At 43.8% G+C, this 25,005-nt stretch overlaps 1 long non-coding RNA gene and 1 pseudogene across 2 annotated transcripts in view; both read right to left on the bottom strand.

Moving 5' to 3' along the window:
• Positions 1-24,763, bottom strand: part of LOC112853702 (class I histocompatibility antigen, Gogo-B*0101 alpha chain-like) — a 42,480-nt pseudogene extending 17,717 nt beyond the window's left edge. Inside the window, exons 1-7 of the transcript XR_015250720.1 lie at positions 24,554-24,763; positions 24,004-24,273; positions 23,384-23,658; positions 22,507-22,774; positions 22,282-22,389; positions 21,822-21,854; positions 21,630-21,677 (exon numbers count right to left, since the gene is read on the bottom strand). The product of XR_015250720.1 is annotated as a class I histocompatibility antigen, Gogo-B*0101 alpha chain-like (transcript). The remainder of the gene's footprint in view (positions 1-21,629; positions 21,678-21,821; positions 21,855-22,281; positions 22,390-22,506; positions 22,775-23,383; positions 23,659-24,003; positions 24,274-24,553) is intronic.
• On the bottom strand, positions 10,920-14,895 carry LOC147580834 (uncharacterized). Its single transcript, XR_015250743.1, has 2 exons — positions 13,904-14,895; positions 10,920-13,675 (listed from the first exon to the last, which is right to left on the bottom strand). It is a non-coding gene; the product is annotated as an uncharacterized LOC147580834 (long non-coding RNA).
• Positions 24,764-25,005: the final 242 nt, after the last annotated feature.

Here is a 25,005-nt window from a genome sequence, read left to right as displayed (position 1 = left end):
AGAGAAAGATAAAAATCATGACTTCACTCATATGAGGACTTTAAGAGACAAAACAGATGAACATAGGGAAGGGAAACAAAAATAATATAAACACAGGGAGGGGGACAAAACAGAAGAGACTCATAAATATGGAGAACAAACTGAGGGTTACTGGAGGGGTTTTGGGGAGGGGTGGGCTAAATGAGTAAGGGGCACTAAGGAATCTACTCTTGAAATCATTGTTGTACTATATGCTAACTAATTTGGATGTAAGTTTTAAAAAATTAAAATTAAAATTAAAAAAAATAACAGTAAACCAAATACGGTAAGCGTTAGGTTTCACTAAACACTTTTTTTTTAAGTTAGAATTATTTTCTGAAAACATTCAGTGTCATGAAAGACAGGTGAGGAAAAATACTGTGCTAAATTTCTCTCTGAGTAAATTTCTGTCTGCCGCTGTTACGTTATCCATTATCTTAAAAATCAGGTTCTCTGTGATTTAATTATTACAAACTCTTTTCTGTTGTTATGAAGTAATATTCATACATTATTAAAGAAAAACTTCCGAGCTCAAAAAAAAGAAAAAAAGAAGTTAAGAAGAAAATGTATGTGTATAGACTATCACCATTTTTGTTGTTAATTACTCCATTCTGTTTATGAGTTAACATCTAGTGTCATCTCTTTCTGGCCTGCAGGACTTAAAAGTAGTTCATGGCAGAGAGCTCGCAACGAATTCTCCTAGCTTATATTTATATACAATACATTTATCTAAAATTTTTCCCATCATTTATATTTACCTAGTTTATATTTATCTCTTCTGTGCCACTTCCTCCCTACTTTTGTTTTATTTCTTAAGGTTTTTCAGATGAGATAAAATTCCCCAGGTGTGAATGCACAGTTAGAGGAATGTCACCAATGGTTTAGACCCATGGAACTAGTAAGACGATAGAGAACAGGTCCCTTATCCTGAGTTTCCTGATACCCCTTTGCATCTGGTCCTCGCCCCAGCCCCCAGCCCTGGGCGGCCACTGGTCTCCTTTCTGTCTGCACTTGTGACATTTCTCATTCTATTACATTTCTCACGAGGAGGCTCTCCTTATCTCCAGCAATGTGCTCTCTTTTCAAATCTCTTTTGCTCCTGATGTTAACATATCAGCCTCCTCATGTCACAGTTTGCCTGGCACAGCTGTTTCATCAACTTACATTCCGCCTGTGTCTTCATAGTGAAAGTGGACGTCTCACTTCTTGTTTAGTGTTTATTTATTTACTTATTTTTGTAGGGCAGAGAGAGAGGGAGTCAGAGAATCCAAAACAGGCTCCTTGCTGTCAGCACAGAGACTGACGCAAGGCTCGAACTCACAAACCATGAGATCATGACCTGAGCTGAAGTGGATGCTTAAACAATTGAGCCACCCAGGTTCCCCAAAAGTGCATGTCTTGTGCACAGCATGCAGTTGGCTTATGTCTTAGCATCTCTGCACACTGTGACCCATCTTTCTGGGGTGTGAGACTGTGTCTGCAGTGGGGTCACCTCTTCAGCCTGCTTCTCCCCAATACAATTGTAGGGCTCCCGAGGCTTCTTTTCCTTTTCTATGTCTCTGCCCCTTTCCTTGAAAATTTCCAGCATTCCTGCTAATCTTTTCCTCCTAAACTCTCACCTCACAGTCCTTCCGACTCCACCCCTGTCCCGCTCCTCAGCACCTGCCTCGTGTAAAGTATCTGTGAGGCCAGCACCCATGTCCAGGTACCAACATCTGTATCGTTATCCATTGCAGTGTCACAAATTATAACACAATTCTGCAGCTTCACATGACATTATTATGGCAATAAATTCTTGAGGATCATAAGTGTAAGGACAGGGGAGTGGGGCAGCTTCAGCTAAGTTTCCTCATTAGGTTGCAGCCAAGATGAAACTAGAATCACAATGATGCGAAGGCTTGACATGGGCTGGAGGATCAAGTTCACGCACCCACCTGTGGCTACTGGCAGGGAGCTTCAGTGTCCGCAGGCTCATAGGGGGAAGCCTCAGTTCCTCACATGTGGGCCTGTCTGCAAGTGAGGATCTTTCTGACAGGACACCTGGCTTCTTCCAGAACCCATGATCTGAGAGAGGGAAAGAAAGGAAAGAGAGAGAGAAAAAAAAACACATTCCTTTGGGACCTAAACTCTGAAGTCACACCCCATTACATCTCCCTTATTTTCTCCATTGGAAGTGAGTCACTGAGTCCAGTCCAGGCACAAGAGGAAAAGAATTAGTTCCACCTCTTCATGAGGAGAGTGTCAGTGAATCTGTGAAAATTTCGAAAACACGACATCCTGTGTGGAAGGTGTCACATGGACATGAATGAGCTTTGGTGTGGTTTTCTTTTGCTTCTGTTCTCATGAGTGATGACCTTCTCAGATCTATAGGCTCACAGTTTTTGCACTAAAGTAGAAGAATTTTCAAACATAATTTCTTCAAATCTTTTTTGTTTTTTTTGTCTCCTTCTAATTTTTGAACTGTGATTGTCTATTTGTCTTTTTAATTCTCCTTTGGATTTCTGAGGTTATATTAGTTTCTCTTCAATCTTTTTTCTCAGTGTTTTTTGAGTTGGGTAATTTGTATAGATTTATATTCAACCTCATTGATTCTTCATTCTCCCTTCCCAGGGTTTCAGTGGAGTTTGCTTGTTGAATTTATTACTTTTTTTTTCTTTTTTAGTTCTAGAATTTCTATTTGGTCTTCTTTGTACATTCCACTTCTTCATTCAGATTTCATTTCTGTTCAGTCTTTAAGAACCTGATTTTCTTAAATTATTTCAACACATATTTATTCATTCTTTAAAACTATTTCCTGAAGTTCATGGCAGCATTTGGTGTTGATTCCAACATCTGGGTACACGGGGGATATGTCTGTGTTGACTTTCTCACAGTCACACATCTCTGTTTCTTTGCATGTTTGGTAATATGTCCTTTAAAAGTAAGTGAATTATGCATTTTAAGTTTTAGCAAATCTGGAATCTATTTTATTTATTTAAGTTGAAGACTGTTTTTATCCTGGAAGTGTTTCACTTGCATGGACCCCACTATGACCTTAACCCCCACATTGTTGACAGCTATTGTCTATGCCCTGTTTTTCCCATATCCAGAGGCTGCATTTTATCCTGGGTCTTGAGTGAGCCCCCCTCCATCTGTGTGACCTGGTGGTCAGTCAAGGGTTCGTGCAGGTTCTTCTCAGATTTTGGCCCTCACCTTCTCTGTGGTCGTCTTGTTCCTGATATTTTCCCCTAACTTCCAAATGCCCTCCCAGCCACAAAGTCTGACCATCCTTCATCCATTATGATTTTATTTTTTAAGTAAACTCTATGCCCTATGTGGGGCTTAAACTCATGATCCCAAGATCAAGACTAAGCCACACTGGCACCCACAGTATGATTTTTCTTGCTGTTGCCTGAGCCTTGTGCTGGTTGGAGAATTCATAAGTCAACAGCGCAGACTCACAGATTAGATCAGGACAGCTGTGTCTTTAAATTTTTTTTTTCAACGTTTATTTATTTATTTTTTGGGACAGAGAGAGACAGAGCATGAACGAGGGAGGGGCAGAGAGAGAGGGAGACACAGAATCGGAAACAGGCTCCAGGCTCTGAGCCATCAGCCCAGAGCCTGATGCGGGGCTCGAACTCACGGACCGCGAGATCGTGACCTGGCTGAAGTCGGACGCTTAACCGACTGCGCCACCCAGGCGCCCCAGGACAGTTGTGTCTTTAAAGCTAGACCTCTTCTGGTTCTTTCTGTGTTATCAACAGTGTCTCCTGGCATCCCTCAGCCATGCAGAGTGTGGTGCTCATCCAGGGAATTTGAGTGACATTCTACTCAGATCTCAACCCTCTGCTGTTCCCTCACTTTCAAATTTCCCCCTTTAAATATCCAGCTCCTTGGCACTGTGACTGCTGTCATCTGCTCTGGGAGCCACTGGGCTGCAGTTATGCTGGGGGAGGGGAGCACCCAGAGGGGAGAAGGCTCTGTACTTGCCCATTGTACTTGCCCATTGTAGTGGTGGTTATTCAAGATTAAAGTTCTCATGTTTCTGCCTGCATTTACTTTTCAGTGACTTCAAATGTTAATTTTTAATGTTTTTCTCCAGTTTTCATAATTGCCTTCTGGGGAAGAACTTACTCCACCCCTTCCTCCTGCCATTACCGGCAGTCTTACCTGAGAGAGGATTTGGAGTGAAAGGTCCCAGCCCATGATCTGATTTTGTGTGAACGATGTGGATTCAGGCACCTGCGGTTTCATGTTCAGGCTTCTCCCACTGAAATAAAGGGAGTCCTGGGATCTGGGCACCAGCTGACTGGATATAACCCACAGTGATGTGGAAGAACGCTCCTGAGCCGCCTCCCATCCAACTGCTTCTGTAGTATTAGAAACAACATCATCTTTTTTTTTTTAAGATTTTACTTTTTAAAAAGTAATTTCTACAACCAACATGTGGCCCAAACCCACAACCCCTGCAAGAGTTGCATGCTCTACTGACTGAGCCAGCCAGGCCCCCAGTCTTTTTTTGTAATTTTCAGTACAATATGCCCCCCAGAGTGGGCCTTGAACTCCCGACCTTAAAATCTAGAGTCACATGCTCTACTCCCTGAGCTAGACAGGCACACCTATAAACACATTCTTTCGTGAAAATTTTCTTTTTCTTTCTTTTCTCTTCTTTCTTTCTTTCTTTCTTTCTTTCTTTTTCTTTCTTTCTTTCTTTTTCTTTTAGTATTCAGGTATTTATTCTTTTTCATTCTTTCAGTCCCTTTAATTTACAAACTATTTTTAAAATTTATTTATTTTTTTAATTTTAATCTGAGTTAGTTAGCATATAGTGCAACAATGATATCAGGAGTAGATTCCTTAATGCTCCTTACCCATTTAGCCAATCACCCCTCCCACAGCCGTTCCAGCAACCCTCTGTTCCCTATAATTAGGGGTCTCTTATGTTTTTGTACCCTTCCCTGTTTTTATATATTTTTTTGCTTCCCTTCCCTTATGTTCACCTGTTTTGTATCTTAAATTCCTCATATCAGTGAAGTCATATGATATTTGTCTTTCTCTGACTGACTAATTTCTCTTAGCTAATATCCTCCAGTTCCATCCATGTAGTTGCAAATGGCAAGATTTCATTCTTTTCAATTGCTGAGTAATACTCCATTGAATTTATATACCACATCTTCTTTATCCATTCATCCATTGATGGACACTTGGGCTCTTTCCATACTTTGGCTATCGTCAATAGGGTGCATGTGCCCCTTCGAAACAGCACACCTGCATCCCTTGGATAAATACCTAGTAGTGCAATTGCTGAGTCATAGGGTAGTTTTATTTTTAATTTTTAGAGGAAACTCCACACTTTTCCAGAGTGGCAGCACTCGTTTGCATTCCCAAAAACAGTGCAGAAGACATCCTCTTTCTCTGCATCCTCACCAACCTCTGTCATTGCCTAGTTGCTAATGTTAGCCATTCTGACTGGTGTGAGGTGATATCTCACTGTGGTTTTGATTTGTATTTCCTTGATGATGAGTGATGCTGAAGATTTTTTCATGTGTCTATTAGCCATATGGATGTCTTCTTTGAAGAAGTGTCTATTTGTGTCTTTTGCCCATTTCTTCACTGGATTATTTTTTTGGAGGGGATGTTGAGTTTGATAAGTTCTTTATAGATTTTGGATACTAACCTTTATCTGATATGTCGTTTGCAAATGTCTTCTCCCATTCCATCAGATGCCTTTTAGTTTTGCTGATTCTTTTCTTTGCTGTGCAGAAGTTTTTATTTTGATGAGGTCTCAATAGTTCATTTTTGCTTTTGTTTCCCTTGCCTCTGAAGACGTGTTGAGTAAGAAGTTGCTGTGGCTGAAGTCAAAGAAGTTTTTGCCCGGTTTCTCCTCTAGGATTTTGATGGCTTCCTTTCTTACGTTTAGGTCTTTAGTCCATTTTGAGTTTGTTTTTGTGTATGGTCCAGGTTTTTTCTGCATGTTGCCCTCCAGTTTTCCCAGCCCCATTTGCTGAAGAGACTGTCTTTATTCCATTGAATATTCTTTCCTGCTTTGTCAAAGATTAGTTGGCCATACATTTGTGGGTCCATTTCTGGGTTTTCTGTTCTGTTCCATTGATCTCTGTGTCTATTTTTGTGCCAGTACCATACTGCCTTGATGATTACAGCTTTGTAATACATCTTGAAGTCCTGAATAGTGATGCCTCCAGCTTTGGTTTTCTTTTTCAGGATTGCTTTGACTATTGGGGCTCTTTTCTGGTTCCATACAAATTTTAGGATTGTTTATTCTAGCTCTGTGAAGAATGCTGGTGTTATTTTGATAGGGATTGCATTGAATATGTAGATTGCTTTGGGTAGTATCAACATTTTAACTATATTTGTTCTTCCAATCCATGAGCATGGAATGTTTTTCCATTTTTGTGAGTGTGTGTGTGTCTTCAATTTCAGTCATAAACTTTCTATAGTTTTCAGCCTATAGATATTTCACCTCTTTGGTTAGGTTTATTCCTAGGTATTTTATGTTTTTGGTGCAATTGTAAATGGGATTGATTCCTTGGTTTCTCTTTCTGCTGCTTCATTATTGGTGTATACAAATGCAACCAATTTCTGTACATTGATTTTATATCCTGCAACTTTGCTGAATTCGTGGACCAGTTCAGACAGTTTTTTGGTGGAGTCTTTTGGGTTTTCCACATAAAGTATCATGTCATCTGTGCAGAGTGAAAGTTTGACTTCCTCCTTGTCGATCTGGATGCCTTTTATTTCTTTATTTTGTCTGATTGCTGAGGCTAGGACTTTCAACACCATGTTGAATAATAGTGGTAAGAGTGGATATCCTTGTGGTGTTCCTGACTTTAGGGGGAAAGCTCTCAGTTTTTCCCCATTGTGGATGATATTAGAGGTGGGTCTTTCATATGTGGCTTTTATGATCCCGAGATATGATCTTTCTATCCCTACTTTCTTGAGGGTTTTTATCAAGAAAGGATGCTGTATTTTGTCAAATACTTTCTCTGCATCTATTGAGAGAATCATGTGGCTCTTGGCCTTTCTTTTATTGATGTGATGTATTACATTGATTGATTGGCAGATGATGAACCAGCCCTGCATCCCAGGAATAAATCCCACTTGACTGTGGTGAATAATTCATTTAATGTGTTGTCAGATCTTGTTGGCTAGTATCTTGTTGATAATTTTTGCATCCATGTTCATCAGGGAATTTGGTCTGTAGTTCTCCTTTTCAGTAAGGTCTTTGATTTTGGAATTGAGGTAATGCTGGCCTCATAGAATGAGTTTTGAAGTTTTCCTCCCATTTATATTTTTTGGAACAACTTCAAAAGACTAGGTGTTAACTCTTCTTTAAATGTTTGGTAGAATTCCCCTGGAAAGCCATCCAGCCTTGGACTCTGTTTTTTGGGGGAGATTTTTTATTACTAATTCAATTTCTTTACTGGTTGTGGGTCTGTTCAAATTTTCTATTTCTTCTTGTTTCAGTTTTGGTAGTTTTTCTTTCTGGGAATTTGTCCATTTCTTCCAGATTGCCCAATTTATTGGCATATAATTGTTCATAATATTCTCTTACTATTGTTTGTATTTCTGCAAAGTTGGCTGTGATCTCTTCTCTTTCATTCTTGATTTTATTTATTTGGGTCCTTTCCTTTTTCTTTTTGATCAGTCTGGCTAAGGGTTTATCAATCTTGTTAATTCTTTCAAGTAACCAGCTCCTGGTTTCATTGATCTGGTTTTTTTTTTTTTTTTATATATATCATTGATTTCTGCTCTAATCTTTATTAATTCCTGTCTTCTGCTGGTTTAGGGCTTTGTTTGCTGTTCTTTTTCCCACTCTTTAAGGTGTAAAGTTAGGTTGTGTATATGAGACCTTTCTTCCTTCTTTAGGAAGGCCTGGATTGCTATATACTTCCCTCTTATGATTGCCTTTACTGCTTCCCAGAGGTTTTGGGCTGTCGTGTTTTAATTTTCATTGGCTCCCATGTACTTTTCAATTTCCTCTTTAATTATTGGTTAACCCATTCATCCTTTAGTAAGATGTTCTTTAATCTCCATGTATCCACGTGTTGCCTGTAGAATTGGAGTTTCTGGTAATGTTCTCTGGTCTTTCTAGTCGTTTGGTCTTTTTGTCTTTTTTTGTCTTTTCTCCACTTAGAGAGTCCCCCATAAAATTTCTTTCAGCGTTAGTTTAGTGGTCATGAACTCCTTTAGTTTTTGTTTATCTGGGAAACTCTTTATGGTCCTTCCATTTTGAACGACAGCCTTGCTGAAAAAGAATTCTTGGCTGCATATTTTCCTATTCAGAACCTTGAATATATCTTGCCACTCCTTTCTGGTCTGCCAAGTTTCTGTGGATAGGTCTGCTGTGAACATGTTCTCTCTTCCCTTATAGGTTAAGGGGGAAACCTTTTATAGTTCTTTCCTTGTCTGTGTATTTTGTGAATTTGACTATGATATGCCTTGGTGATGGTTGGTTTTTGTTGAATATATTGGGAGTTCTCTGTTTTTCTTGGATTTTGATGTCTGTCTCTTTCTCTAGATTAGGTAAGTTTTCCACTATGATTTGCTCACATAAATCTTCTGCCCCTTTTTCTCTCTTTTCATCTTCTGGGACTCCTATGATTCAGACATTGTTCTTTTTAATGTATCTCTGAGTTCTCTAAGTCTTGTATTTCCCTCCTTTTTTCTGCTTCATTATTCTCCACAATTTTGTCTTATATATCACTAATTTGCTACTCTGCTTTGTCTATCCTTGCTGTCATGGCAACTATTCAGGATTGCATCTCGGTTATAGGATTTTTAATTTCATCGTGACTAGGTTATACTTCTTTTACCTCCCCAGAAAAGGATTGTATGGTTTTTTCAGTCCCAACTAGTATTCTTATTATGGTGATTCTAAGTTCTAGTTCAGACATCTTGTTTATATCTGTGTTGATTAAGCTCCTGGCTTTCATATCTTCCTGATCTTTCTTTTGAGGTGAAATTCCTTAGTTTTGTAATTTTAAGGAAGAAAAAAATAATAAAATTAAAAAATTAAAAACAGAACAAAAATCATAAAAGCTAGATCCTGCGTGTGTTTTGGTCTACTTGTTGAGAGAATCTTGATAGAAGACAGAAAAAGGGGAAAGAAAAGAAATGAAAAGAAAGAAAAGAAGGTTAAGAAAAAATTTAAAATTAGAAAATGTATACATTAAAATAGAATAAAATGAAATAAAAGAAGTGAAATTGAATTAAGAATTTACAAAAAAAAATTTAAAAACATAGTAAAAAATAATTAAAAAATTTTTTTAAATAAATTAACCAGCAAACAGAATGAAACCCAAATGAAGTTACATCCTGTTTCCCTTAGAACTCAAACTATGAAGCACTCTATAGTCCATACACTAAGCAGGTAGAGGGACTTCTGGTGGTCCTCTAGGGGATATGCTTGGAGGGTACAGTTGGGTGGGGCTCCAGTGCAATGGCTCCGATGTCCACTAGGTGGTGCTGATAAACTTACTGGGGTGGTAGGTGTGGCGTGCATGGATGTGCACCTGCATTTGTGTGTGGGGTGGGGGAGAGGTGAAAATGGTTTCACCCACTTTCCTACTCTCTGGCACAGGAACTTTGCACTCTCATTGACCCACAATCAAGCACCCTTCCTTTGTCTCAGGCCTCTGTCCACTGCCCGCCTCAATCCTGTCCGTGTCCAGCCATTCACCTACCAGGTGGCACCTTCCCCCAGAGTTTTATCTCAGATGGGGCTGTGTTTCCAAAACCCTCACTTCAGAGACCCTTTTGGCTTGGACTCCTGCGGATTCTCTGGGGGAGTGTCTCACTGAGCAGTGGCCCGGTGCTGGCTTGCCCAAGAAAATGTTCGTGCATTTGCACAGCAGCAGAAGTTCAGAGATTATGGCAATTCACAATACACAGCCAGCACCAGGTTTCACCATATTCTGGAGTCTTTGTCCCAATATCAGCAAACGTGGCTGCTCTCTGGGGTCTGCTGGAACCCTTGTCTATGGGGAGGCCATATGGCCTCTACCAAATGCTCTCCAGGCAGAGAACTGCCTCTCCCCATGTGGGCACAAGAACCCTTCAAACCTCTCTGCCTGCTCCTGGAGGTTCACCCTACTTCCTCACCAGAGCACCACCAGGCACTGAGCTCAGGAATTTCAGACTCTATGCTCTACTGTTTATAGAATCCTAATGGTACTGAAACCCTCTCTTCTCTCCCCATCAATGATTTCGAGGAACAGATTTCTTGTTCAGTCCCCTGAGAGTGTTTTCACTCTTTCTCTTTCTCTCCAGCTGCTTTCAGGGGAGTGCTTTTCCTGCAGATGCACTGCACTCTCTTCCCCACCCCCCTTTCTCTGTCCTTTTTCCACAAAAACAGCTTATCATTATCCTCAGTTTATCTATCATCCATGGCTTTTCTCTCCCCCAGTTCACCTCTCTCCACCAAGTACCTGCTGAGTTCTGTGGCTCAAGTCATGCAGATTGTTGTGTTAATCCTCAGATCCATTTCCTAGGTGTACAAAATGGTGTGGTGTTGATCTAGCTGCATTTCAAGGATGAGACAAGCTGAGAGGTTCCATGCTGTTCTGCCATCTTAAACCTTCCCCATAGTGCAAAATTCTGATGGAAATTTTTCAATGTTTGCTGCTGTTATCAACCCTGTATTTTTTTTAAATAAAAAAAAATTTTTTTAATGTTTATTTATTTTTGAGACAGAGAGAGACAGAGCATGAACGGGGGAGGGTCAGAGACAGAGGGAGACACAGAATCCGAAGCAGGATCCAGGCTCTGAGCTGTCAGCACAGAGCCCGACGTAGGGCTCGAACTCACAGACTGTGAGATCATGACCTGAGCCAAAGTCGGACGCTTAACCGACTGAGCTACCCAGGCGCCCCAACCCTGTAAGTATTATTAATAGAAAGTTTTACTATTTCAAAGACTTTACTGTGTGAAGTTCATTTACAAAAAATTCTTCTTGATTATTGCTAATTGTTCATTGCATTCTGAGCACTGACAGCATGTTTTCAGCATGTTCACATTCACACAGCCTTGGAGCATGATTTGCACATAATATTTACATGGCTAGCAAGAGTAAGACACCAGTGAGTTTTGGCAGAGTAGCAGGGTTTTTTTCTTTAATTTTAGAAATGTCAAATAGTATTGAACTAAATCATACACAGTCTGGAAGCCACTCCCACTCGTTATAACATCTGTACAATAGTAGATGCTCTATTACACATCAGGCTGTGATTCATCACTAGTGTTGTGGCTCCCTGTTTCCTCTCAGACCCAGAAGATTCATGATTAGTATATTTCAAAGCAATATTAAAAGGTATTTAAGCTTTGTCACTTCATTCTTACTGCTTATTTCTTTGTATTCTATTTCAGTTCTTGAATTTACATCTATTATTTCCACAAGAATTGTTGCATACTGACCATAAAAACAAAGGAAAAATCAAACATACATGGTTTCAGAAGTTATGCAACATGAGGATAATGATAAATTGAAGACTCTCCTAATCTCAGAGAGAAGAAATACAACGCAGATCGTTGTCCAAACTGCCTTTGGATCACGAATGCAGCATTAGCTCTGCTCGCACACCCAGCCTGCCAGCCTGCCCTGCACATTTTGGACTTCCAACTCCCGCCCCCGTCCCATAAGCCAGTTCCTTGAAATTCTCCCACCTCTCACTCTATGCACGTATCTTCTTGTATCTGTTTCCCTGAGCACCCTGACTAACACACTACTGTGACAGGCACAAAGGATAGGGATCTACAAAAAAGAAAACTCACCGTTTACATGGAATGCACAGAGGCAGGTGGTGAACATGCAATCACGTGATGCTCATTGGCCATGGCTGCACATGAGCAGAAGCTACCCATCTTACCCAGGTTGCAGCAGGGGGTTGGAGGAGGGAGGCAAACTGTCCCCAAGGAAGTAACATTTCAGCGGAGACCAGAAGGATGTAAGACCAAAGGTTGTGGCAGAGAGATGGGGAGAGTGTGCCACATGAGGGAAGAAGGATGAATCAAAGGTCCTGGGATAGAATGGAGTTTGAGGGACAGAACAGGAGGAGCAGGGAGGCTAGGACAAGAACAGCTGCAGGCTGTGCCTTCTCTTGGAGCATCCCTCCCTACTCCTGCACCTCCTCCTTCACACTCATCACCTGGATCCCTTGGTGACTTCTGGGGCTCTACAACTGTCACATAGCAGGACTGGAAGGCCCTGGGCCTTGTAGCTTCATGGCTTTGTTCTAGAGATAAAGAAGCCTAGGCCACAGAAGGGAGTGACTTTCGCAGGAAACAGAGGGTGTGGTGGGGCTGGAACCCCTGACTTTGAGGCCAGTGCCTTTTCCACAGTGACAGGGAGGGTGATGTGAAAGAAGGGGACCTTGGTCAGAAGAGAGGTGGGACTAGCAGGGGTTGGGATGCTACGACATCACAGCAGCGGACTTGGAGAGGGTCCCATTCCAGGTACTAACACCTCAGCCAGAGCCATGAGAATATTTCTAAATCTCCCCCACTCCTCCTGATGCCTCCACTTCTTCAAACCCTGTTCAAGATCAGCTTTTTCACGGAACTTTTCTTTTTTGAGAAAGATAGAGAGCATGAAAGCACGTGAGAGCAGGGGAGGGGCAAAGGGAGAGGGGAAAGAGAGAATCTTAAGCACATTCCATACCCAGCACGGAGAGCACGGAGCCCCATGTCACAACTGTGAGACTAATCAAGAGTTGGATGCTTAAGCAACTGAGCCACCCAGGTGCCCTGATGGCACTTTTATTTTCAGGGATTAGAGTAACATTTCTTTTTTGTTTTGCTGAATCCCATCAGTGTACAATGGGTGTGGGATTTGAATATCACTTTGGCGGTGGGGGGGTGGGGTGGAGGTTGTTGTGTCATTGTCTTTCCACTATTTTATTCTGTATGCCCTGTCTCTCCTATCATACAACACGAGCATGCACACACATACACACACAGACATTCACACTTATTCCCCACACATGGATAATTAGTACCTCACTCATAAATACTGGAGCTTCCTCTGAAGGCACTGGTTCCTACCTCAGGAATGCGTTGTCTACAGCATTTTTCCTTGGCTGTGTCTGAACCAGCTCCAGAAGTCCTCGCATTTACTGTCTTGGGATTCATTAACTACCAACCTTTCATCTGCCATGAAAATGAGGAGATGAAGAGAAAGTCTTGAGTCCAGTGGCTGATGGAAGAGCCAAGATTTTTGACAACAAGACCAAGATTTTCACAAGCCAAATGAAGAGTAACCACTTAATTCTGAGAAACATGAAGCAATACTACAACCACACCACGGAGCACTGTCTCACAAAGAACACCATGAAAGAAAGCCTAAGTCTGGTAGACAGCCAAACCTTCAAGAGTTGTGGCATCTTAGTCTTTGGAGTAGATGCTTTTCAAAAAGTCCTTGCCTTAGCCCTCCCCATTTTGAAACTTTCCACAGAGCCTCTCAGAACACATGACCCACCAGCCTCTGACTGTAAGGTCAACCTGAGGTGCTGTGTGGCTTGGGATTTTGACCTGCAGATATCACTTTGACCTGGTAGTGTGTTCTCCAAGGCTAGAGGGGAGGCAGTCTAGCTTTAACCAAAGAAGTGAAATGCCTGTGCTCTGAAACTATAAAACACTGAGCAAAGAAATTGAGGGGCGCCTGGGTGGCGCAGTCAGTTAAGCGTCTGACTTCAGCCAGGTCACGATCTCGTGGTCCGTGAGTTCGAGCCCCGCGTCAGGCTCTGGGCTGATGGCTCGGAGCCTGGAGCCTGTTTCCGATTCTGTGTCTCCCTCTCTCTCTGCCCCTCCCCCATTCATGCTCTGTCTCTCTCTGTCCCAAAAATAAATAAAAAACGTTGAAAAAAAAATTTAAGAAATTGAAAATGACATCATGAAATGGAAAGACAATCAATGCTCATGAATTAGAAGCACAGATATCAAAATGTCTATACTACCAAAAGCAATTTACACATTTAGTGTGATCCCTACCTAAATACCAACAGCATTTTTCACAGAACTAGAAACACTCAATCCTATATTTGTATGGAACCACAAAAGACTCTGAAGAGCCCAAGAAATCTTGAAAAAGAAAAGCAAAGCTGGAGGCATCAGAATTCCAGACCCCAATTTTACAAAGCTGTCGTAATCAATACAGTATGGTACTGGCATAAAAATAGACACACATTTCAATAGAACAGAGTAAAAAATCCAGAAATAAACCCACAATTATATGGTAAGTTAATCTTTGACAAATCAGGAAAGAGCATTCAACAGGAAAAAGACTTCTTCAACAAATGGTATTGGGAAAACTGGACAACGACATGCAGACAAATGAAACTGCACCATTTTCATATACCACACACAAAAATGAATTCAAAATGGATTAATTACCTAAGTGTAATTACCTGAAACCATAAAAATCCTAGAAGTGAGTACAGGCAGTAAATTCGCTGACATCGGACATAGCAACATTTTTCTAGGTATTCTCTTAAGGCAAGGGAAAGAAAAGCAAAAATAAACTATTGGGACTACATCACAATATAAGCTTCTGTACCGCAAAGGAAACAACCAACAAAACTAAAAGACAACGTATAGAATGGGAAAATATATTTGCAAATGACATATTTGAAAAAGGGTTATTATCCACAATACAGAAAGAACTTATATGATTCAAACCATAAGACAAAAATGCCAATTAAAAAATGGGCAGAAGACATGAACAGATAGCTTTCCAAAGAAGACATCCAGGTGGCCAAAAGACACATGAAAAGATGCTCAACGTCAGTCATAATCAGGGAAATGCTGGTGAAAACCTAGTGCTCATCCCAACAGGTGCCCTCCTCAATACCCATCACCCACCTTCCCCTACCTCCCACCCCCCCCATCAACCTTCAGTTTGTTCTCAGTTTTTAATTTTTTTTTTCAACGTTTATTTATTTTTGGGACAGAGAGAGACAGAGCATGAACGGGCGAGGGGCAGAGAGAGAGGGAGACACAGAATCGGAAACAGGCTCCAGGCTCTGAGCCATCAGCCCAGAGCCTGACGCGGGGCTCGAACTCACGGACCGCGAGATCGTGACCTGGCTGAAGTCGGACGCTTAACCGACTGCGCCACCCAGGCGCCCCTGTTCTCAGTTTTTAAAAGGCTCTTATGGTTTGCCTCCCTCCTTCTCTCTTTTTTTTTTCCTTCCCCTCCCCCATGGTCTTCTGTTAAGTTTCTCAGGATCCAAACAGGAGTGAAAACATATGGTATCTGTCTTTCTCTGTATGGCTTATTTCACTTAGCATCACACTCTCCAGTTCCATCCACATTGCTACAAAAGGTCATATTTCATTCTTTCTCATTGCCACGTAGTATTCCATTGTGTATATAAACCACAATTTCTTCATCCATTCATCAGTTGATGGACATTTAGGCTCTTTCCATAATTTGGCTATTGTTGAGAGCGCTGCTATAAACATTAGGGTACAAGTGCCCCTATGCAATCATCACTCCTGTATCCCTTGGGTAAATTCCTAGCAGTACTATTCCTGGGTCATAGAGCAGAGTTTTTGAGGAACCTCCCCACTGTTTTCCAGAGCGGCTGCACCAGTTTGCATTCCCACCAATAGTGCAAGAGGGTTCCCATTTCTCCACATCCCCTCCAGCATCTATAGTCTCCTGACTTGTTCATTTTAGGCACTCTGACAGGTGTGCGGTGGTATCTGAGTGTGGTTTTGATTTGTATTTCCATGATGAGAAGCGACGTTGAGCAACTTTTCATGTGCCTGTTGGCCATCCGGATGTCTTCTTTAGAGCAGTGTCTATTCATGTTTTCTACCCATTTCTTCACTGGATTATTTGTTTTTTGGGTGTGGAGTTTGGTGAATTATTTATAGATTTTGGATACTAGCCCTTTGTCCGAAATGTCATTTGCAAATATCTTTTCCCATTCCGTTGGTTGCCTTTTAGTTTTGTTGGTTGTTTCCTTTGCAGTGCAGAAGCTTTTTATCTTCATGAGGTCCCAATAGTTCATTTTTGCTTTTAATTCCCTTGCCTTTAGGGAATGTGTCAAGTAAGAAATTGCTGTGGCTGAGGTCAGAGAGGTCTTTTCCTGCTTTCTCCTCTAGGAGTTTGATGGTTTCCTGTCTCACATTCAGGTCCTTTATCCATTTTGAGTTTATTTTTGTGAAAGGTGTAAGAAAGTGGTCTAGTTTCATTATTAGGCATGTTGCTGTCCAGTTCTCCCAGCACCATTTGTTAAAGAGACTGTCTCTTTTCCATTGGATATTCTATCCTGCTTTGTCAAAGATTAGTTGGCCATATTTTTGTGGGTCCAATTCTGGAGTGTCTGTTCTATTCCATTGGTCTATGTGTCTGTTTTTGTGCCAATACCATGCTGTCTTGATGATGACAGCTTTGTAGTAGAGGCTAAAGTCTGGGATTGTGATGCCTCATGCTTTGGTCTTCTTCTTCAAAATTACTTGGCTATTCGGGGTCTTTGCGGTTCCATACAAATTTTAGGATTGCTTGTTCTACTTTCGAGAAGAATGCTGGTGCAATTTTGATTGGGATTGCATTGAATGTGTAGATAGCTTTGGGTAGTATTGACATTTTGACAATATTTATTCTTCCAATCCATGAACACGGAATGTTTTTCCATTTCTTTATACCTTCTCCAATTTCCTTCATAAGCTTTCTATAGTTTTCAGCATACAGATCTTTTACATCTTTGGTTAGATTTATTCCTAGGTATTTTATGCTTCTTGGTGCAGTTGTGACTGGGATCAGTTTCTTTATTTGTCTTTCTGTTGCTTCATTATTAGTGTATAAGAATGCAACTGATTTCTGTACATTGATTTTGTATCTTGAGACTTTGCTGAATTTATGTATCAGTTCTAGGAGACTTTGGGTGGAGTCTATTGGGTTTTCCATGTATAGTATCATGTCACCTGCAGAAAGTGAAAGGTTGACTTCATCTTTGGCAATTTTGATGCCTTTGATTTCCTTTTGTTGCCTGATGGCTGATGCTAGGACTTCCAACACTATGTTAAACAACAGCGGTGAGAGTGGACATCCCTGTCGTGTTCCTGATCTCAGGGGGAAAGCTCTCAGTGTTTCCCCATTGAGGATGATATTAGCTGTGGGCTTTTCACAAATGACTTTTATAATGTTTACGTATGTTCCTTCTATCCCGACTTTCTCGAGGGTTTTTATTAAGAAATGATGATGAATTTTGTCAAATGCTTTTTCTGCATCAATTGACAGGATCATATGGTTCTTATCTTTTCTTTTATTAATGTGATGTATCACGTTGATTGATTTGCAAATGTTGAACCATACCTGCAGCCCAGGAATGAATCCCACTTGATCATGGTGAATAATTCTTTTTATATGCTGTTGAGTTCGATTTGCTAGTATCTTATTGAGAATTTATACATCCATATTCATCAGGGATATTGGCCTATAGTTCTCTTTTTTTTTTGCTGGGTCTCTGTCTGGTTTGGGAATCAAAGTAATGCTGGCTTCATAGAATGAGTCTGGAAGTTTTCTTTCCCTTTCTATTTTTTCGAACAGTTTGAGAAGGATAGGTTTCATCTCTGCTTTAAATGTTGGTAGAATTCTCCAGTGAAGCCATCTGGTCCTGGACTCTTATTTGTTGGGAGATTTTTGATAACTGATTCAATTTCTTCTCTGGTTATGGGTCTGTCCAAGTTTTCTATTTCTTCCTGTTTGAGTTTTGGAATTGCTTAGGAATTTGTCCATTTCTTCCAGGTTGTCCAGTTTGTTGGCATATAATTTTTCATAGTATTCCCTGGTAATTGCATGTATTTCTGAGGGATTGGTTGTAATCATTCCATTTTCATTCATGACTTCATCTATTTGGGTCATCTCCCTTTTCTTTTTGAGAAGCCTGGCTAGAGGTTTATCAATTTTGTTTATTTTTTTCAAAAAAACAACTCTTGGATTATTGATCTGCTCTACAGTTTTTTTAGATTCTATATTTATTTCTGCTCTGATCTTTATTATTTCTCTTCTTCTGCTGGGTTTGGGGTGTCTTTATTGTTCTGCTTCTAGTTCCTTTAGGTGTGCTGTTAGATTTTGTATTTGGGATTTTTCTTGTTTCTTGAGATAGGCCTGGATTGCAAGGTATTTTCCTCTCAGGACTGCCTTTGCTGCATCCCAAAGCATTTGGATTGTTGTATTTTCATTTTCATTTGTTTCCATATATTTTTAAATTTCTTCTCTAATTGCCTGGTTGACCCACTCATTCTTTAGTAGGGTGTTCTTTAACCTCCATGCGTTTGGAGATTTTCCAGACTTTTTCCTGCGGTTGATTTCAAGCTTCACAGGATTGTGGTCTGAAGGTGTACATGGTATGATCTCAATTCTTGTATACTTATGAAGAGCTGTTTTGTGACCCAGTATGTGATTTATCTTGGAGAATGTTCCATGTGCACTCGAGAAGAAAGTATATTCTGTTGCTTTGGGATGCAGAGTTCTAAATATATCTGTCAAGTCCATCTGATCCAATGTATCATTCAGGGCCCTTGTTTCTTTATTGACCATGTGTCTAGATGATCTATCCAACCTAGATATTTCTCCTACCCTGCACTCTATATCCAGCTGCAAGCTTGCTTGCATTTCTAATATGCATCTCAAACTTGACATTCCTAAACTGGATGCCTATGATGCTGCTTCCCCCAAAGTCCTACTTCCATAACCTTCTCATTTCCATGGAAGGCATTCCACATTTCTACTTGCAATCTGAAATATTGGATGCCCTCTGTATTCCTCCTTCTTACAACTCAGAATTAATCCAATAGGAAATGCCACAGAGTTCATTAAATACACCCAGAACCAAATCATGTCTTATTGCTTTCCTTCCATACCCTAGACATACAGCTGACATCCCCCTCCTGGAACACTGCACTAGTTTCCTACACTTTTTCCTCCTGGTCCCTTGCCCTTCACTTCTCAATTCTGCACAGCAACAAACAGATGCTTCTAAAGAAAACTACATTCTTGTAACTCCACACTCAACAGAAGAAAAGTCAAAACCCTTATAATATCCTGCGGGCTAGACATCTGACTTCATTTCACATGCTCTCTGCTCCAGTCACAGCGGCCTCTCACCCTTCCCTAAACACAGGACACGCTCCTGCTCTAGTACATGTGCACTGAAGGTTCCCCTGCTTGGAATGAACTCCCTGAGACATGCTCTTCAACAATTCCTTCATGGGGCCCCTGTGTGCCTCAGTCGGTTAAGTGTCCGACTCTGGGTTTTGGCTCAGGTCATGATCTCACGGTTTGTGAGATGGAGACCCACACTGCACACAAAGCCTGCTTGGGATTCTTTCTCTCTCCCTCTCTTTCTGACCCTCCGCGGCTCTGTCTCTCTTTCTCTCTCTCAAAATAAACAAACTAAAAAACAAAACACAAAAACAAAAACAAAAAAAAGCTCCACCAATTCCTTCATGTCCTTCACATCTCCCAGAGCTCACCTTCTCACTGATCCTTTTAGCCACCTTCCCCATCACAGCACAGGAGACTCTCTGGGTCGCCTTCCTCAAAGCACCTACCAACCTCCAATTTAAACACTTCTCTTATTTACTATGTTTATATAATATACAGCTAACCTCTGAATTACACTGGTTTGAACTATGCATATCCACCTATATGCAAAATTTTTTTACCATAAGATTGTCAATGCGATTTCTCTTACATATGATTTAATATTTTCTCCAGCTTTATTTATTGCAACAATACACTATATATGTAACATACAATATATGTGCTAAGCAACTGCTCAAGTTTTCAGCAAGGCTTCTATCCAACAGTAGGTTATTATTAGTAGTACTTAAGTTCTAGGGGAGTCAAAACTTATACTTGCATTTCTGACTGCACAATGGGGTCATTGCCCTCAATCCCCACATTGTTTCAGGGTCAAGTGCAATCTACCCCATCACTACTAGGACATATTCTCTACAACACCAGCATGTTTGCCTCTTCTTAGAGTCACTGAGGTGTCCTAGATGAAAAAATAGTGGGTCCTGCACGTGGCACACGACACTATCAGTGGAACGATTGGTCAGCGGAGAGGACCTCTGTCTTCTGGATGAGCCTCAGGCACAGCCCGTCCGTGGCAGCTCCCGCACAAAGTGCCCCCACCTCACCATCAGTGCCGCCTCTACTTTCCCTCAGGGCTGCTCCTCCCTCCCTCTTTCTGCTCAGCCCCCCCCCCCCCCCCGCCCCCACAGCATTTCCCCTGCACAGCACTGCACACAGTTACAGTCCTGTCTTCAGAATCAGGCTCCATGGGCCTTAGGCTCAATGGGGCCCTTTCTCCAACCACATAGAAATCTACATTAGACCCTGCTTTATAAATCCATGAATGTGGATGGGAACCAGCACCAACATCACTAGAACTAAGGGCAGGAAGAGGGGGCAGAGAGGCAAAGAAGGTAGAAACTAACTGAAGTTGGAAAAGGATGAGAAACTCCCAGATTCCTCTCTGTCTACCTCAGGATGTAAAGAATAATCCAGAAGACAACCAAGAGGGAGGAGATGGATGAATCTGAAAATTCATGTCTCCAAACCACAGAGACTCCTGTGTGCAGGGCCCACCTAGGCCTGTGGAAACAACAGCCCAAAGGACTCCTGCTGCTGTAACTGCCAGTTCATCCAGGAAGAATGAGACAGGAACTCAGACACAGGAGCAAAAACAGGCCTGATGCTCCACAGAAAAAAATAAAAAACACCCAAAAGATGGGGCTGAGGGCTCAACCCAGGATGGAGCCTGGGATGACCCAGTCACAGGAAGCACTTGCTGCACAAGGTCCTTGTGACAGGTAATGTCTGAGTCCCTGTGATCACAGGTCCTAGTGACACAAGGTTCCACAGAAGGGACAAGGACAAGGAGCAGAGACATGACCCAGCTGAGGAGTGAGCATGTCATGCCAAAGGTGCACTGAGCACCGACTGGACACAGGCCCCATCCACACTCGGCTACTCCAGCCCTCTCCTGTCCCCACTTGCAACAGACACAGAACAGCAAACACACAGATTCTGGAGGGTTCTCTGTGCTTTCATTTCTTTTCTGCCTCAACTTTACAAATCTTTTCTTTATTACCTCATCATCCCCACATGCCAAGAATTACAAAACACAATTCATATCTGGATTCTCATTTTCAATAGGGAAGTAAGGCAACAATACTCTGAGCAACATGAAATAAAGACAGGGATGGAAACAGTCCAGCCCTACCTCTGCTGGAACAAGAAAGCAGATGAGAAAGGAAACAGGAATCAGTATGGGGAGGGGTCATGGTGGGCAGGGTGGGCCAGTCTCCCAACATTTTCACAATATGCTAATGGAACATTAGCATAATGGGAACATTCTGACACCACTTGCAGAAAGAGAAGTCAGGGGTTCTTGATGTTACCAAGTGGGAGCGTGGGCAAATCTTGCATTGGTCAGACCCCCACAAGGGAGCAGGTTTCACACTGCGAAAAAATTAATCATGAACACATTTAGATCAGTCACATAAGTGCCACATTCTCAACAGCCCTTCACATGTTCAAAGTGTCCCTAGTGCCCCCACTCCTCCCCTCTTCAGGCCCTCCAGAGTCTTACCTTTAGGAGCCATTAAAGACGAATCAGAGCCCTGGGTACTGCCATTGCCTGGGGACAGAACACACAGGACGTGATCAGAACCACAGGGGTTGATACTAAAGGAGCAGCTATAGGGGGTGGGGGCAGTGAGCTCCCCATGGGGTCCTGTCTACACTATCCCAGGGTGCCAGGGATCACCCCCTCCATACTTACGTGCAGCGAGAGAGTAGCTTGGTCCTTTTCCTCCTGTGGGAAGAAAATATCATGTTACAAACCTGGGACAGATGGGCCATGAGATCCTAGAGCAACTTCCTAGTCCTGGTCCAAAATGAAGTTTCCAGAATTTTGACTGAAGACCCAGGACAGGATCGGGAAACATGAAGAAAGGCAGGATCTGACCCACCTGACTTTGTGGAGGTCTGTCCTTAGCAGGGACCTTCCTCTGTGTCCTGTCACTGCTGGGAATCAGGTCCCCATCACCAGAATTACCAAGTGAAAATCTGTCCTTGATTTTCACAAGTGCTTTGTTACAGAGTGAATATTAGTAACGGCTCCAGAGTGGGCAGGTACATGTGTGTGGATGGAACTTCCCAGGAACCAGGCAGGACAATGTGCTACCTAGGAAACCCCCCAGCGGGACAAGTGAACTCAGATCCCCCCACTCTATTCCTACCTGAGAACTTCTTCCTCCAGATCACAGCTCCAACCACCACAGTGACCACAAGGATAGCCACACCAGCCATGATGCCCAGGATGGGGATGGAGGGCTGAGAGGATGGTTCTGGAAAGGGAAGGAAGGTGAGGGGCCCAGACCTCTGGCTTCAGTCTTCACTTTGTGAAATTCTCCAGAAGGGCCTTGCTTTCTCTGACACGGGGCTCTACCCCAAACCCTCCTTACCCCATCTCAGGGTGATGGGCTCAGGCAGCCCCTCGTGCTGCACATGGCACGTGTATCTCTGCTCCTCTCCAGAAGACACCACCACAGCTGCCCACTTCTGGAAGGTCCCATCTCCTGCAGGCCTGGTCTCCACAAGCTCTGTGTCCTGGGTGTGGTCCTCCCCATCAGGTCAGGGTGATCTCCGCAGGGTAGAAGCCCAGGGCCCAGCACCTCAGGGTCACCTCACGGTCAGAGATGGGGTGGCGGGTCACGCGTGTGTTGGGAGACTCTGAGGAAGAAGAAACAGAGAATCCACACTGTGGTTTAGCTTTATGGGCCACTGAAACTGCATCCACATGACCATCCTGAGGTGGACAGGACAACTGGTCTGGATGGAAGAAGCACAAAACCCAGACAGCAGTCTAACCTTTGGGATCTCCTGATTCTTGTTAAGTTCTGGAATCAGGGAGAGAAGCCCGGGTAGGAAGCGGCTGGTCCAAAGGGGAAACACACTGTGGTCCTGACTGTGGTGGAGGGTGAATGACTCAGAAAACCCAGACTCAGATCTCCAAACATGTTCTCAGATGGAGAACAAGGCCTTGAAAGGGAAGGTCAGGGTTCACAAGGTGGCTGCCAGGGCCAAAGGGAACTGCTGATGGGTTATTTCAGGGATGATCTCAACAGCCATCCCAGGGAGAGACTGGATTCCTGTCTGTCCTTCATAGAGAAAAGCACCCTCAAGGTGAGTCTGTCTCTGGTAGGAATATGAACTTCGAGGCGGATCTCCCTCTTCCCACCCGGGGAGGGGCGCTGTTCTGACACTGAGTCCATTTTCCCTTTCTCGTGGGAAGCTATGCCCAGTGGAGGGGAGATCGAGGAGGCCCCGCCGCCCAAGTACCTGTGCGCTGCAGCGTCTCCTTCCCGTTTTCCAGGTGCCTGCGGAGCCACTCCAGGCACGTGACCTCCAGGTAGTTCCTGAAGTCCTCAGTCACACCAGCCGCCTCCCACTTGCGGCGTGTGATCTGCGCTGCGGTGTCCACCGCGGTCCAGGAGCGCAGGTCCTCGTTCAGGGAGATGTAATCCGCGCCGTCATAGGACTCCTGACTGTACCCGCGGAGGAGGCGGCCGTCTGGCCCATTTCACAGCCGTACATTCTCTGGATGTTGTGTGATACTGGACCCATCCCCGCGGTCAGCACCGCCTCCGCGGTAGGCTTTGCCCTCACTGTCAGCCCCGCCCCCGCGGTCAGCTGCGGAGACAGAGACCACGTGGATAGACACGCCAGTAAGTACAAACTGAAACTGCAACTGCTCAAAAGTGCCCGCGGGTTTTTCCTGGGTCGGGAAACGCAGTGGAATGGCGGTGGGGGGAGGGGCGGGGGGAGGGGGGAGGGAGGGGGAGCGGTGGAGGGGAAATTCTGCGGCCTCGAGGTTGCCCTCACACCCGGAGACTCGGGGCGACCCTGGCGCGTCCTTTCGGATGGGGATCATGACCTGGACTCGGGCCCACGTCGCTCACCGGAATCGCTCTGGTTGTAGTAGCGGAGCATCGTGTTCAGGTTCACTCGGGAAACTTGTGTGGTATCCAAGTAAATCCGGGTGTTCCGGTCCCAATACTCCGGCCCCTCCTTCTCCACCCATGGCGCCCGCGGCTCAGCCCTTGGATTCGGGGTGTCGCTGTCGAACCGCTCGAACTGCGTGTCGTCCACGTAGCCCACGGCGATGAAGCGGGGCTCCCCGAGGCCGGGCCGGGACACCGCGATGTAGAAATACCTGAGGGAGTGGGAGCCTGCGGGCGCGGAGGGGCTGAGACCCCGCCCGACCCTCCTCTCGCGCGGGGCCCGGGTCCAAGGGGGAGGCGGCCAGGAGGGCAGGGGGAGGGGGACCCGAGTTGGGGAGAGCTGGGCGGAGTCTGGGAGGGACCCGGGAGGAAAGGCCGGGGCAGGGGGCGGGTGGGGGTCTGGGGCGGGGCAGTGGACAGGCAGTTTTCCCGAGGGTCCCGCGTCCCCGCCAGGAGGTCCCCTGGCTCCTACCCCGCAGAGTCCCTTTCCTCCCGACCCTGCACTGACCCGCCCAGGTCTCAGTCACGGCCAAGGCCCCCGACAGCAGCAGGAGGAGCGTTTGGGGTTCTATTAACCCCATCCTCAGCGACTGGGAAGAATGAGTCCCAGTTTGGTAGAGGAGCGGGTGAGGAGACTTTATAACTCAGAATCGCTTTGCGGCTGATTGGCTTATCTAGAAATGGCATCCAATGGGAGTGAGAACTAGATTTATGTCATGAGGATCCAGACCGGAGGACATGACACAGACTGTGACTGGGAGAAGTAAAACTGTGGAAGATGGGGACTCCCCGTACACACGACCTCTTTTCCCCAGCACTGCCTTAGTGTCTGGAAACCTGAGAGGCAGGCCCAGCGACGGGGGACTTTGCCTAGACCCCTCTCCTACTGCGGTGCTCTTTGTGACACTGTCTCCCTTAGTCCTGCCCCAGGAGCTGTGTTAGTCAGTGTTTCTCATTGTG

The sequence above is a fragment of the Puma concolor genome, chromosome B2, assembly GCF_028749965.1.
Source record: "Puma concolor isolate L17-30 chromosome B2, mPumCon1.1.hap2, whole genome shotgun sequence".
In the NCBI taxonomy this organism is placed as follows: Eukaryota; Metazoa; Chordata; class Mammalia; order Carnivora; family Felidae; genus Puma; species Puma concolor.
This window is presented reverse-complemented; position numbering and strand designations above follow the sequence as displayed.